The sequence below is a fragment of the Cavia porcellus genome, unplaced genomic scaffold (genome assembly GCF_034190915.1).
Source record: "Cavia porcellus strain 051 isolate PalLab524CR breed Dunkin Hartley unplaced genomic scaffold, mCavPor4.1 scaffold_1, whole genome shotgun sequence".
NCBI classification, from domain to species: domain Eukaryota; kingdom Metazoa; phylum Chordata; class Mammalia; order Rodentia; family Caviidae; genus Cavia; species Cavia porcellus.
In genome coordinates this window covers 9,959,928-9,973,609 of record NW_026947484.1, presented here as the reverse complement: position 1 = coordinate 9,973,609, position 13,682 = coordinate 9,959,928, and positions in this window count along the sequence as shown.

Genomic DNA, 13,682 nt, shown 5'->3' with positions numbered 1-13,682 from the left:
AGGTTTAGGTTGAGGGTTGGTTTAAGGTTAGTGCGAGACTTAGGGTTAGGTTCGGGGTTACGTTTAGGGAGAGAGTGTTAGGGTTAGGGTTATGGTTAGGGTTAGGTTTATGGTTAGGGTTAGTGTTAGTGTTAGAGTTAGGGTTAGTGTTAGAGTAAGAGTTAGGGTTAGAGTTAGAGTTCACGTTAGAGGTTTATCGTTAGACTTATGGTTAGAGGGTCAGGGTTAGTGTTCGGGTTAGTGTAAGGATTAGGTTTAGGGTTAGGTTTAGGGTTAGCGTTAGGCTTAGGGTTAGGGTTAGGGTTAAGGTTAGAGGGTTAGGGTTAGGGTTAAGGTTAGGTTTAGTGTAAGACTTAGGTTTAGGATTAGGGTTAGTGTTAGGGTTAGCATTACGGTTAGTATTAGAGTTAAAGTTAGGGTTAGGTGTAGGTTTAGAGGGTTAGATGTTTAGGGTTAGGGTTATGGTTATGGTTAGGTTTAGTTAGGGCTAGTTTGAGGGTTAGGATTACGGTTATGGTTAGGTTTATGGTTAGGGTTAGTGTTAGTGTTAGGTTTAGGGTTAGGGTTAGAGTAATTGTTAGGGTTAGGCATAGTGTTAGGGTTAGGCTAACGGTTAGGGTTAGGTTTTAGTTTGACTGACGGTTGGGTTTAGGGATATGGTTAGGATTAGGGGTAGGATTAGAGGGTAAGTGTTAGGGTTATGTTTAGAGAGTTAGAGGGATAGGGATAGGGTTGGGGTTAAGGTTAGGGTTAGAGGGTGACTGTTAGGGTTAGTGTTAGGGTTTGAGGGTTAGTATTAGTGAAGTTGTTAGAGGGTTAGGGCTAGGGCTATGCTTAGGGTCAGGGTTAGATTTAGAGTTAGTTTTAGGGTTAGGGTTGGGGTTAGGGTTTAGGGGTAGTTTTATTGTTTTTGTTAGGGTTAAGGTTTCTTTCAGTGTTAGAATTAGGGTTAGGTTAATGTTAGGGTTAGGCTTAGTTTTAGGGTTAGAGTTAGGATTAGTGTTTATGTTAGGGTTAGAGCATTAGAGGTTTAGTGTTAGGGATAGGGTTAGGCTTAGGGTTAGAGGGTTAGGGTTAGTGTTAATGTTAGGTTATGGTAAGGCATAGGTTTAGGATTAGGGTTAGTGTTAGGGTGAACATTATGGTTAGTATTAGGATTAGTGTTAGTGTTTGGTTTAGGGTTAGAATTTTGGATGTTTAGGATTAGGGTTATGGTTATGATTAGGTTTAGAGGGTTGGGGTTAGCGTTAGGGTTAGGTTTAGAGGGTTAGGGTTGGTCTTAGGGTCAGGGTTAGTGTTAGGGTTAGAGGTTAGGTTTAGTGTTACTGTTAGTGTTAGGGCTATGGTTAGGGATAGAGGGATAGGTTTAGAGGCTTATTGATAGTGTTAGGTTTAGAGTGTTAGATTTATGGTTAGTGTTAGATTTAGGGTTAGGGTTAGTGTTAGAGTGTTAGAGGGTTAGGGTTCGGGTTAGTGTTAGTGATATGGTCAGCATTAGAGGGTTATTGTTAGGATTAGGGTTAGGGTTACTGTTCACATTAGAGGATTATTGTTAGACTTATGGTTAGAGGGTTAGGGTTAGGGTTCAGGTTAGGGTAAGTGTTAGGGTTAGGGCTAGTGTTAGACGATTGGATGGTTAGTGTTAGGGTTATGGTGATGGACAGGGTTAGGGTTAGAGTGAGAATTACCGTTACTGTTAGGGTTAGGGTTAAGGTTTGTGTTAGGGTTTAGGGTTAGGTTTAGTGTTAGGGCTAGTGTTAGTGTTAGGTGTTTGGGTTAGGGTTAGAGTTAGAGTTACAGTTAAAGTTAGATTTAGTGTTAGGTTTAGGTTTAGGTTAGGTTTAGGGATAGAGTTGGGGTTAGGGTAAGGTTTAGGTTAAGGGTTAAATTTAGGGTTAGGGTGAGGGTTAGGTTAAGGTTTGGGTTTACAATTAGGGTGAGAGTGTTAGGGTTAGGGTTATGGTTAGCGTTAGGTTTATGGTTAGGGTTAGTGTTAGTGTTACGGTTAGTGTTAGGTTTAGAGTTAGTGTAAGGTTTAGGGTTAGTTTAAGGGTTAGGATAACGTTTAGGGTTAGGATTAGGTTTCAGTGACGGTAGGGTTTTGGGTTATGGTTAGGCTTAGGTTAAGTATTAGAGGGTAAGTGTTCGGGTGATATTTAGAGAGTTAGAGGGTTAGGGTTAGGGTGGGGATTAAGTTCAGGTTTAGAGGGTTATGTTTTGTGTTAAATTTAGGGTTTGAGGGTTAGTATTAGTGTTAGTGTTAGAGGGTTAGGGCTAGGGTTAGGGTTAGGGTTAGGGTTCGGTTTAGGGTTAGTTTTAGGGTTAGGGTTAGGGTTAGGGTTAGGGTTTAGGGTTAAGGTTTGGGTTAGTGTTAGGGTTAGTTTTAGTGTTAGGGTTAGGGTTAGTGTTAGTGTTAGAGTTAGGGTTAAGTTTAGGTTTAGGGTTAGTGTTAGTGTTATTATTAGGGTTAGAGTGTTTGTGATAGGGTTAGGCTTAGTGTTAGAGGGTTAGGGTTAGTGTTAGAGTTAGTGTTAGGGTGAGGTTTAGGTTTAATGTTAGGGTTAGTGTTAGTGTTAGGTTTAGGGTTAGGGTTAGGGATAGAGTTAGGGTTAGTGTAAGAGTAAGTGTTAGGGTTAGGGTTAGTGTTAGGGTTAGGGTAAAACTTAGGTTTAGGATTAGGTTTGGGTGAGGGTTGGGTTTAGGGTTATGGTTAGGCTTAGGTTTACGATTAGAAGTTAAATGTTAGAAGTTATCTTTAGAGAGTTAGAGGGTTAGGGTTAGGGTTAGGGTTAGGGTAACTGTTAGGTTTAGGATTAGGTTTGGGTGACGGTAGGATTTAGGCTTAAGGTTAGGCTTATGGTTAGGTTAGGGGGTAAGTGTTAGGGTTATGTTAGGGTTAGGGTTAGTGTTTATGTTAGGTTTATGGTTAGGGTTAGGGTTAAGGTTAGTTTCAGAGTGTGACCATTAGGGTTAGTGTGAGGGTTTGAGTGTTAGTGTTAGTGTTAGGGATAGAGGGTTAGGGCAAGTGCTAGTGTTAGGCTTAGGCTTAGATATAGGGTTAGTTTAAGGGTTAGGGTTAGAGTTAGGGTTTAAGGTTAGGGTTAGGGTTAGAGTTAGGGTTAGTTGCAGGGTTAGCAATAGGGTTATATTTAGGGTTAGTGTTAGGGTTAGGTTTAGCTTTAGGGTTAGTGTTAGGGTTAGGGTTAGTGTTTATGTTAGGGTTAGAGCATTAGAGGTTTAGTGTTCGTGATAGGGTTAGGCTTAGGGTTAGAGAGTTAGACTTAGTGTTAATGTTAGGTTATGGTAAGGCATAGGTTTAGGATTAGGGTTAGTGTTAGGGTGAGCATTATGTTTCGTATTAGGTTTAGTGTTAATGTTAGGTTTAGGGTTAGAATATTGGATGTTTAGGATTAGAGTTATGGTTATGGTTAGGTTTAGAGGGTTGGAGTTAGCGTTATGGTTAGGATTAGAGGGTTAGGGTTGGTCTTAGGGTCAGGGTTAGTGTTAGGGTTAGAGGTTAGGTTTAGTGTTAGTGTTAGGTTAGGGCTATGGTTAGGGATAGAGGGGTAGGTTTACAGGCTTATTGATAGTGTTAGGTTTAGAGTGTTAGATTTAGGGTTAGGGTTAGATTTATGGTTAGGGATAGGATTAGAGGGTTAGAGGGTTAGGGTTCGGTTAGTGTTAGGGATATGGTTATCGTTAGAGGGTTATTTTTAGGATTATGGTTAGGGTTAGGATTCACGTTATAGGATTATGGTTAGACTTATGGTTAGAGGGTTAGGGTTACGGTTCGGGTTAGGGTAAGTGTTAGGGTTAGGGCTAGTGTTAGACGATTGGATGGTTAGTGTTAGGGTTATGGTTATGGATAAGGTTAGGGTTAGAGTTAGAATTACCGTTACTGTTAGGGTTAGGGTTAAGGTTTGTGTTAGGGTTTAGGGTTAGGGTTAGTGTTAGGGCTTGTGTTAGTGTTAGGTGTTAGGGTTAGGGTTAGAGTTAGAGTTACAGTTAATGTTAGATTTAGTGTTAGGTTTAGGATAGGTTTAGGGATAGGGTTGGTGTTAGGGTAAGGTTTAGGTTAAGGGTTAAGTTTAGGGTTAGGGTTAGGGTTAGGTTAAGGTTTGGGGTTACAATTAGGGTGAGAGTGTTAGGGTTATGGTTATGGTTAGGCTTAGGTTTATGGTTACGGTTAGCGTTAGGTTTAGAGTAAGTGTTAGGTTTAGGGTTAGTTTAAGAGTTACGGTAACGTTTAGGGTTAGGATTAGGTTTCAGTGACGGTGGGGTTTAGGGTTATGTTTAGGCTTATGGTTAGGTTAGGGGGTAAGTGTTATGGTTATGTTTAGAGAGTTAGAGGGTTAGGGTTAGGGTTAGGGTTAAGGTTAGTTTCAGAGTGTTACCGTTAGGGTTAGTGTGAGGGTTTGAGTGTTAGTGTTAGTGTTAGGGATAGAGGGTTAGGGCTAGTGTAGGGTTAGGCTTAGGCTTAGATTTAGGGTTAGTTTCAGTGTTAGGGTTAGGGTTAGGGTTTAAGGTTAGGATTAGAGTTAGGGTTAGTTGCAGGGTTAGGGATTGGTTAGGTTTAGGGTTAGTGTTAGTGTTAGGGTTAGGGTTAGGTTTAGTGTTAGGGTCAGGGTTAGTGTTAGTTTTAGGTTTAGAGCATTAGAGGGATAGGGTTAGGGGAAGGGTTAGGCTTAGGGGTAAGGTTAGGCTTAGGGTTAGAGGTTTAGGTTTAGGGTTAAGGTTAGGTTTAGGGTAAGGCCTAGGTTTAGGATTATGGTTAGTGTTATTGTTAGCGTTAAGGTTAGTATTAGGGTTAGGGTTAGGGTGAGCTTTAGGGTTAGAGGGTTTGATGTTGAGGGTTAGGGTTATGGTTATGGTTATGTTCAGAACGTTGGGGTTAGCGTTAGGGTTAGATTTAGAGGGTTAGATTTCGTCTTAGGGTCAGGGTTTTGGTTAGCGTTAGGGTTAGGTTTAGAGGGTTAGGTTTAGAGGCTTATTGATAGGGTTAGGGTTAGGGTGTTATAGGATTAGGGTTAGGATTAGTGTTAGGGTAACGGCTAGAGGGTTAGAGGGTTAGGGTTCAGGTTAGTGTTAGGGATATGGTTAGCATTAGAGGGTTATTGTTAGGATTATGTTTACTGTTAGGGTTCACATTAGAGGATTATGGCTAGAATTATGGCTAGAGGGTTAGGGTTAGGGTTCGGGTTAGGGTAAGTTTTATAGTTAGGGTTAGTGTTAGGTATAGGGCTAGGTTTAGGGTTAAGGTTAGTGTTAGTGTTAGTGTTAGGGTTCGGGTTAGAGAGTTAAGGTTAGTGATAGGGTTACTGTTAGATTTAGGGTTAGTGTTAGGTTTAGTGTTAGGTTTAGTGTTAGTGTTAGTGTTAGGGTTAGGCTTAGAGTGTTTGGGATAGGGTTAGGCTTAGAGTTAGAGTGTTAGGGTTAGTGTTATGGTTATGGTTAGGTTTACAGTTAAGTTTAGGGTTAGGGTTAGGCTTAGGGTTAGGGTCAAGTTTTCGGTTAGCATTAGGTTTGGGTGACGTTTGGGTTTAGGGTTATGGTTAGGCTTAGGGTTAGGAATAGAATTTAAGTGTTAGGGTTATGTTTAGAGAGTTAGAGGGTTAGGGTTAGGGTTAAGGTTAAGTTTAGGGTTAGAGTGTTACGGTTATGGTTAGTGTTATGGTTTGAGGGTTAATATTAGTGTTAGTGATAGAGGGTTAGTGCTAGGGATAGGGTTCGGTTTAGGGTTAGAGTTAGGGTTAGTTTTAGGGTTAAGGTTAGCGTTAGGGTTTAGGGTTCCGGTTAGGGTTAGGGTTAGTTTTATGGTTAGGATTCGTGTTAGTGTTAGTGTTAGGGTTAGGGTTAGGGTGAGTGTAAGGGTTAGTTTTAGGGTTAGTGTTACTGTTAGGTTTAGGGCTAGTGTTAGGGATATGGTTAGGTTTAGGGTTAGGTTAGGGTTAGTGTTAGTGTTAGGTTTAGGGTTAGAATGTTGGATGTTTAGGATTAGGGTTATGGTTATGGTTAGATTTAGAGAGTAGGGGTTAACGTTATGGTTATGTTGAGGGTTAGGGTTGGTCTTAGGGTCAGGGTTAGTGTTAGGTTTAGAGGTTAGGTTTAGTGTTAGTGTTAGGGTTATGGCTATGGTTAGGGATAGAGGGGTAGGTTTGGAGGCTTATTGATAGTGTTAGGTTTAGAGTGTTAGATTTAGTGTTAGGTTTAGATTTAGGGTTAGGGTTAGGGTTAGAGATTTAGAGGGTTACGGTTAGGGTTAGGGTAACGTTTAGGGTTAGGATTAGGTTTCAGTGACGGTAGGGTTTAGGGTTATGATTAGGCTTAGGGAAAGGATTAGAGGGTAAGTGTTCGGGTGATATTTAGAGAGTTAGAGGGTTATGGTTTGGGTGGGGATTAAGGTCAGGGTTAGAGGGTTACGGTTTGTGTTAAATTTAGGGTGTCACGGTTAGTATTAGTGTTAGGGTTAGAGGGGTAGGGCTAGGGCTAGGGTTAGGGTTAGGGTTAGGTTTAGGATTAGTTTTAGGGTTAGGGTTAGGGTTAGGGTTTAGAGTTAGAATGTTGGATGTTTAGGATTAGGTTTATGGTTATGGTTAGGTTTAGAGGGTTGGGGTTAGCGTTAGGGTTAGGTTTAGAGGGTTAGGGTTGTTCTTAGGGTCAAGGTTAGCGTTAGGGTTAGAGGTTAGTTTTAGTGTTAGGTTTAGTGTTAGCGTTATGGTTAGGGTTAGAGGGTTAGAGGTTAGGTTTGGGTTGGGCTTAGGGTTAGGGTTAGCGTTAGTGTTAGGTTTATGGTTAGGGTTAGGATTAGTGTTAGTGTTAGGGTTAGAGAATTAGAGGGTTAGGGTTAGGGGTAGGGTTAGTCTTAGGGTTAGAGGGTTAGGTTTTGGGTTAGTGTAAGTGATATGGTTAGCATTAGAGGGTTATTGTTAGTATTAGGGTTAGGGTTAGGGTTCATGTTAGGGGATTATGGTTCGAATTATGGATAGAGGGTTAGGGTTTGGGTTGGGGTTAGGGTAAGGATTAGTGCTAGGTTTAGATGATTGAATGGTTAGTGTTAGGGTTATGTTTATGGATATTGTTAGGGTTAGAGTTAGATTTACTGTTTCTGTTCGGGTTAGGGTTAACTTTTGTGTTAGGATTTAGGGTTAGGGTTAGTGTTTGGGCTAGGGTTAGTGTTAGGTGTTAGGGTTAGGGTTAGTGTTATGTTACAGTTAGGGTTAGATATAGTGTTAGGTTTAGTTTAGGTTTAGGGTTTGGGTTGGACTATGTCTAAGATTTAGGTTAAGGATTAATTTTAGGGTTATATTGAGACTTAGGTTTAGGTTTGGTGTTACGGTTAGGGTTTGATTGTTATTTTTAGTGTTGTGGTTAGAGTTAGGTTTATGATTAGGATTAGTGTTAGTTTTAGCGTTAGGTTAGGGTTAGAGTAAGTGTTAGGGTTAGGGTTAGTGTTAGGTTTAGGGTAACTGTTAGGGATATGATTACGTTTGTGTGACGGTTGGGTTTAGGGTTTTGGTTAGTCTTCCGGTAAGGATTAGAAGGTAAGTTTAGGGTTATGTTTAGAGAGTAAGAGGATTATGGTTAGGGTGTGAGTTTAGGTTTGGGTTAGAGGATTCGAGTTAGTGTAAATGTTAGGGTTTCAGGGTTAGTATTAGTGTTAGGTTTACAGGGTTAGGGCTAGGGATAGTGTTAGGGTTAGAGTTAGGGTTAGATTTAGGGTTACATTAAGGTTAGGGTTAGGGTTTAGAGTTAGGGTTAGGGTTAGGGTAAGGGTTAGTTTTAGGGTTAGGGTTAGGGTTAGTGTTAGGGTTATGGTTTGGGTTAGTGTTAGTGTTAGGGTTAGAGCGTTAGAGGGTTAGGGTTAGGGCTAGGATTAGGCTTAGGGTTAGAGTGTTATGGTTAGTGTTAGTGTTAGGGTTAGATTTAGGGTTAGGGTTAGAGTTAGGTTTAGTGTTAGGGTTAGGGTTACTGTTAGGATTAGGTTAACGGTTAGGGTTAGGATTAGGTTTGGGTGACGGTAGGGTTTAAGGTTATGATTCAGCATAGGGTTAAGTTTAGAGGATAAGTGTTAGGGTTATGTTTAGAGAGTTAGAGGGTTATGGTTAGTGTTAGGGTTAAGGTTTGTTTTGGAGGGTTACGGTTAGGGTTAGTGTTAGGGTTTGAGGGTTAGTATTAGTGTTAGGGATAGAGGGTTAGGGCTAGGGATAGTGTTAGTCTTAGGTTTAGATTATGGTTAGTTTCAGGGTTACGGTTAGGGTTAGGGTTTAGGGTTAGGTTTACGTTTAGGATTAGGGTTAGTTTTAGGGTTAGGGTTAGGGTTAGGGTTAGGGTTAGTGTTACGATTAGGTTTAGTGTTAGGGTTAGGGTTAGGTTTAGGGTTAGGTTTAGGGTTAGTGTAAGTGTTAATGTTAAGGTTAGAGCGTTACAGGGATAGGGTTAGGGGTAGGGTTAGGCTTAGGGTTAGAGGGTTAGGTTTAGGTTTAAGGTTCGGTTTAGGGTAAGGCTTAGGTTACGGTTACGGTTAGTGGTAGGGTTTGAGGGTTAGGATTAGTGTTAGCGTTAGAGTGTTAGGGCTAGGGATAGTGTTAGTGTTAGGGTTAGAGTTAGGGTTAATTTTAGGGTTAGGATTTAGGGTTAGGGTTAGGGTTAGAGTTAGGGTTAGTTTTAGGATTAGGGTTAGGGTTAGTGTTAGTTTTAGGGTTAGAGCGTTAGAGGGTTAGGGTTAGGGATAGGGTAAGGCTTAGCGTTAGAGGGTTATGGTTAGTGTTAGTATTATGGTTCGGTTTGGGTTTAGGGTTAGGGTTCGGGTTAGTGTTAGGGATATTTTTAGCATTATAGGTTTATGGTTTGGATTAGGTTTATGGTTACGGTTCACGTTAGAGGATTATGGTTAGACTTATGGCTAGAGGGTTAGTGTTAGGGTTCGTGTTAGTGTAAGGATAGTGTTAGGGTTAGTGTTAGGGTTAGGGTTAGGTTTAGGGTTAGGGTTAGGTTTAGTGTTAGTGTTATGCTTAGAACGTTAGAGAGTTAGTGTTAGGGATTGGGTTAGGCTTAGGGTTAGAGGGTTAGGCTAGTGTAGGGTTATTGTTAGTTTTAGGTTTAGGGTTAGGTTTAGTGTTAGGGTTAGTCTTAAGGTTAGTGTTAAGTTTAGGTTTAGGGTAAGAGTAAGTGTTAGGGTTCGGGTTAGTGTTAGGGATATGGTTAGCATTAGAGTTTTATGGTTTGGATTAAGTTTATGGTTACGGTTCACGTTAGAGGATTATGGTTAGACTTATGGCTAGAGGGTTAGGGTTAGGCTTAGGGTTAGGGTTAGGGTTAGGGTTTAGAGTTAGAATGTTGGATGTTTAGGATTAGGTTTATGGTTATGGTTAGGTTTAGTGGGTTGGGGTTAGCGTTAGGGTTAGGTTTAGAGGGTTAGGGTTGTTCTTAGGGTCATGGTTTGCGTTAGGGTTAGAGGTTAGTTTTAGTGTTAGGGTTAGTGTTAGCGTTATGGTTAGGGTGAGAGGGTTAGAGGTTAGGTTTGGGTTGGGCTTAGGGTTAGGGTTAGCGTTAGTGTTAGGTTTATGGTTAGGGTTAGGGTTAGTGTTAGTGTTAGGGTTAGAGAATTAGAGGGATAGGGTTAGGGGTAGGGTTAGTCTTAGGGTTAGGGGGTTAGGTTTTTGGTTAGTGTAAGTGATATGGTTAGCATTAGAGGGTTATTGTTAGTATTAGGGTTAGGGTTAGGGTTCATGTTAGGGGATTATGGTTCGAATTATGGATAGAGGGTTAGGGTTTGGGTTGGGGTTAGGGTAAGGATTAGTGCTAGGTTTAGATGATTGAATGGTTAGTGTTAGGGTTATGTTTATGGATATTGTTAGGGTTAGAGTTAGATTTACTGTTACTGTTCGGGTTAGGGTTAACTTTTGTGTTAGGATTTAGGGTTAGGGTTAGTGTTTGGGCTAGGGTTAGTGTTAGGTGTTAGGGTTAGGGTTAGTGTTAGAGTTACAGTTAGTGTTAGATATAGTGTTAGGGTTAGTTTAGGTTTAGGGTTTGGGTTGGACTAGGTCTAAGATTTAGGTTAAGGATTAATTTTAGGGTTATATTGAGACTTAGGGTTAGGTTTGGTGTTACGTTTAGGGTGTGATTGTTATTTTTAGTGTTGTGGTTAGAGTTAGGTTTATGATTAGGGTTAGTGTTAGTTTTAGCGTTAGGTTAGGGTGAGAGTAAGTGTTAGGGTTAGGGTTAGTGTTAGGTTTAGGGTAACTGTTAGGGATATGATTACGTTTGGGTGATGGTTGGGTTTAGGGTTTTGGTTAGTCTTATGGTAAGGATTAGAAGGTAAGTTTTAGGGTTATCTTTAGAGAGTAAGAGGGTTATGGTTAGGGTGTGAGTTTAGGTTTGGGTTAGAGGGTTATGGTTAGTGTAAATGTTAGGGTTTCAGTGTTAGTATTAGTGTTAGGTTTACAGGGTTAGGGCTAGGGATAGTGTTAGTGTTAGGGTTAGGGTTAGGGTTAGGGTTAGGGTTAGATTTAGGGTTACATTAAGGTTAGGGTTAGGGTTTAGAGTTAGGGTTAGGTTTAGGATAAGGGTTAGTTTTAGGTTTAGGGTTAGGGTTAGTGTTAGGGTTATGGTTTGGGTTAGTGTTAGTGTTAGGGTTAGAGCGTTAGAGAGTTAGGGTTAGGGCTAGGTTTAGGCTTAGGGTTAGAGTGTTAGGGTTAGTGTTAGTGTTAGGGTTAGATTTAGGGTTAGGGTTAGGTTTAGTGTTAGGGTTACTGTTAGTGTTAGGGTTAGGTTAACGGTTAGGGTTAGGATTAGGTTTGGGTGACGGTAGGGTTTAAGGTTATGATTCAGCATAGGGTTAAGTTTAGAGGGTAAGTGTTAGGGTTATGTTTAGAGAGTTAGAGGGTTATGGTTAGTGTTAGGGTTAATGTTTGTTTTGGAGGGTTACGGTTAGGGTTAGTGTTAGGGACTGAGGGTTAGTATTAGTGTTAGGGATAGAGGGTTAGGGCTAGGGATAGTGTTAGTCTTAGGTTTAGATTATGGTTAGTTTCAGGGTTACGGTTAGGGTTAGGGTTTAGAGTCAGGTTTAGGTTTAGGATTAGGGTTAGTTTTAGGGTTAGGGTTAGGGTTAGGGTTAGTGTTACGATTAGGTTTAGTGTTAGGGTTAGGGTTAGGTTTAGGGTTAGGGTTAGGGTTAGTGTAAGTGTTAATATTAAGGTTAGAGCGTTACAGGGATAGGGTTAGGGGTAGGGTTAGGCTTAGGGTTAGAGGGTTAGGTTTAGGGTTAAGGTTCGGTTTAGGGTAAGGCTTAGGGTTACAGTTACGTTTAGTGTTAGGGTTTGAGGGTTAGGATTTTTGTTAGGGTTAGAGGGTTAGGGCTAGGTTTAGTGTTAGTGTTAGGGTTAGAGTTAGTGTTAGTTTTAGGGTTAGGGTTAGGGTTAGGGTTTAGGGTTAGGGTTAGGTTTAGAGTTAGGGTTAATTTTAGAATTAGGGTTAGGGTTAGTGTTAGTTTTAGGATTAGAGCGTTAAAGGGTTAGGGTTAGGGATAGGGTAATTCTTAGCATTAGAGGGTTATGGTTAGTGTTAGGATTATGGTTCGGTTTAGGTTTAGGGTTAGGGTTAGTGTTAGGTTTAGTGTTAAAGTTTTAGGGTTAGTATTGGTGTTAGTGATAGAGGTTTAGAGCTAGGGATAGGCTTAGGGTAAGGGATAGAGTTTGGTTTAGTTTTAGGGTTAGGGTTAGGGTTAGGTTTAGGTTTAGGGTTTAGGGTTAGGGTTAGGGTAAGGGCTAGTTTTAGGGTTAGGTTTAGGGTTAGTGTTAGGGTGAGGGTTAGATTTAGGGTTAGTTTTAGGGTTAGTGTTAGTGTTAGGGTTAGAGCGTTAGAGGGATATGGTTAGGGGTAGGGTTAGGCTTAGGGTTAGAAGGTTAGGTTTAGAGGCTTATTGATACGGTTAGCGTTAGAGTTTTAGATTTAGGGTTAGGGTTAAGTTTAGGGTTAGGTTAGGGTTAGAGGTTTAGAGCGTTAAGGTTCGGGTTAGTGTTAGGGATATGGTTAGCATTAGAGGTTTATGGTTTGGATTAGGTTTATGTTTACGGTTCACGTTAGACGATTATGGTTAGAATTATTGCTAGAGGGTTAGGGTTAGGGTTAGTGTTAGTGTAAGGATAGAGTTAGGGTTAGTTTTATGGTTAGGGTTAGGTTTAGGGTTAGGGTTAGGTTTAGTGTTAGTGTTAGGGTTAGAGCGTTAGAGAGTTAGTGTTAGGGATTGGGTTAGGCTTAGGGTTAGAGGGTTAGGGTTAGTGTAGGGTTATTGTTAGTTTTAGGTTTAGGGTTAGGTTTAGTGTTAGGGTTAGGCTTAGCATGAGTGTTAGGTTTAGGTTTAGGGTAAGAGTAAGTGTTAGGGTTAGGGTTAGTGTTAGGGTTAGGATAAAGGTTAGGGTTAGGTTTAGGTTTGGGTGACGGTTGGGTTTAGGGTTATGGTTAGACTTAGGGTTAGGATTAGAAGGTAAGTGTTAGGGTTATGTTTAGAGAGTTAGAGGGTTAGGATTAGGGTTAGGGTTAATATTTGGGTTAGAGTTTTACGGTTAGGGTTAGTGTTAGAGTTTGAGGGTTAGTATTAGTATTCGGGATAGAGTGTTAGGGCTAGGGATATGGTTAGGATTAGGGTTAGAGTTAGGGTTTGTTTTAGGGTTTGGGTTAGGAATAGGGTTTAGGGTTAGGGTTAGGGTTAGGTTTAGAGTTAAAGTTAGAGTTAGATTTAGTGTTAGGGTTAGGTTAAGTTTAGGGTTAGGGTTGGAGTATTGGTAAGGTTTAGGTTAAGTGTTAGGTTTAGGGTTAGGGTGAGACTTAGGGTTAGGTTTGCGGTTACGTTTAGGCAGAGAGTGTTAGGGTTAGTGTTATGGTTAGGGTTAGGTTTATGGTTAGGGTTAGTGATAGCGTTTCAGTTAGGGTTAGTGTTAGAGTAAGTGTTAGGGTTAGGGTTAGAGTTAGGGTTAGGTTTAGGTTAAGGTTTTAGGGTTAGGGTTAGGGTAAGTGCTAGTTTTAGGTTTAAGTTTAGGTTTAGGGTTAGTGTTAGGGTTAGGGTTAGGTTTAGCGTTAGGTTTAGGGTTAGTGTTAGGGTTAGAGCGTTAGAGGGATACGGTTAGGGGTAGGGTTAGGCTTAGTTTTAGAGGGTTAGGTTTAGAGGCTTATTGATAAGGTTATGGTTAGAGTGTTCGATTTTGGGTTAGGGTTAGGTTTAGGGTTATGATTGTGTTAGAAGTTTTGAGGGTTAGGGTTCGGGTAGTGTTAGGGATATGGTTCACATTAGAGGGTTATTGTTAGGATTAGGGTTAGGGTTAGGGATCAAGTTAGAGTATTATGGTTCGACTTATGGTTAGAGGGATAATGTTAGGGTTCGTGTTAGGGTAAAGATTAGGGTTAGGGCTAGGGTTAGACAATTGGATGGTTAGTGTTAGGGTTATGTTTATGCATATGGTTAGGTTTACAGTTAGAGTTACTGTTACTGTTAGGGTTAGGGTTTAGGTTTTTGTTAGGGTTTAGGGTTAGGGTTAGTGTTAGGGCTAGGGTTCGTGTTAGGTTTTAGGGTTAGGTTTAGGGTTAGAGTTACAGTTAGGGTTAGATTCAGTGTTCGGTTTAGGTTAGGTTTAGTGTTAGGGTTGGAGTAAAGGTAAGGTTTAGGTTAAGGGATAGTTTTAGGTTTA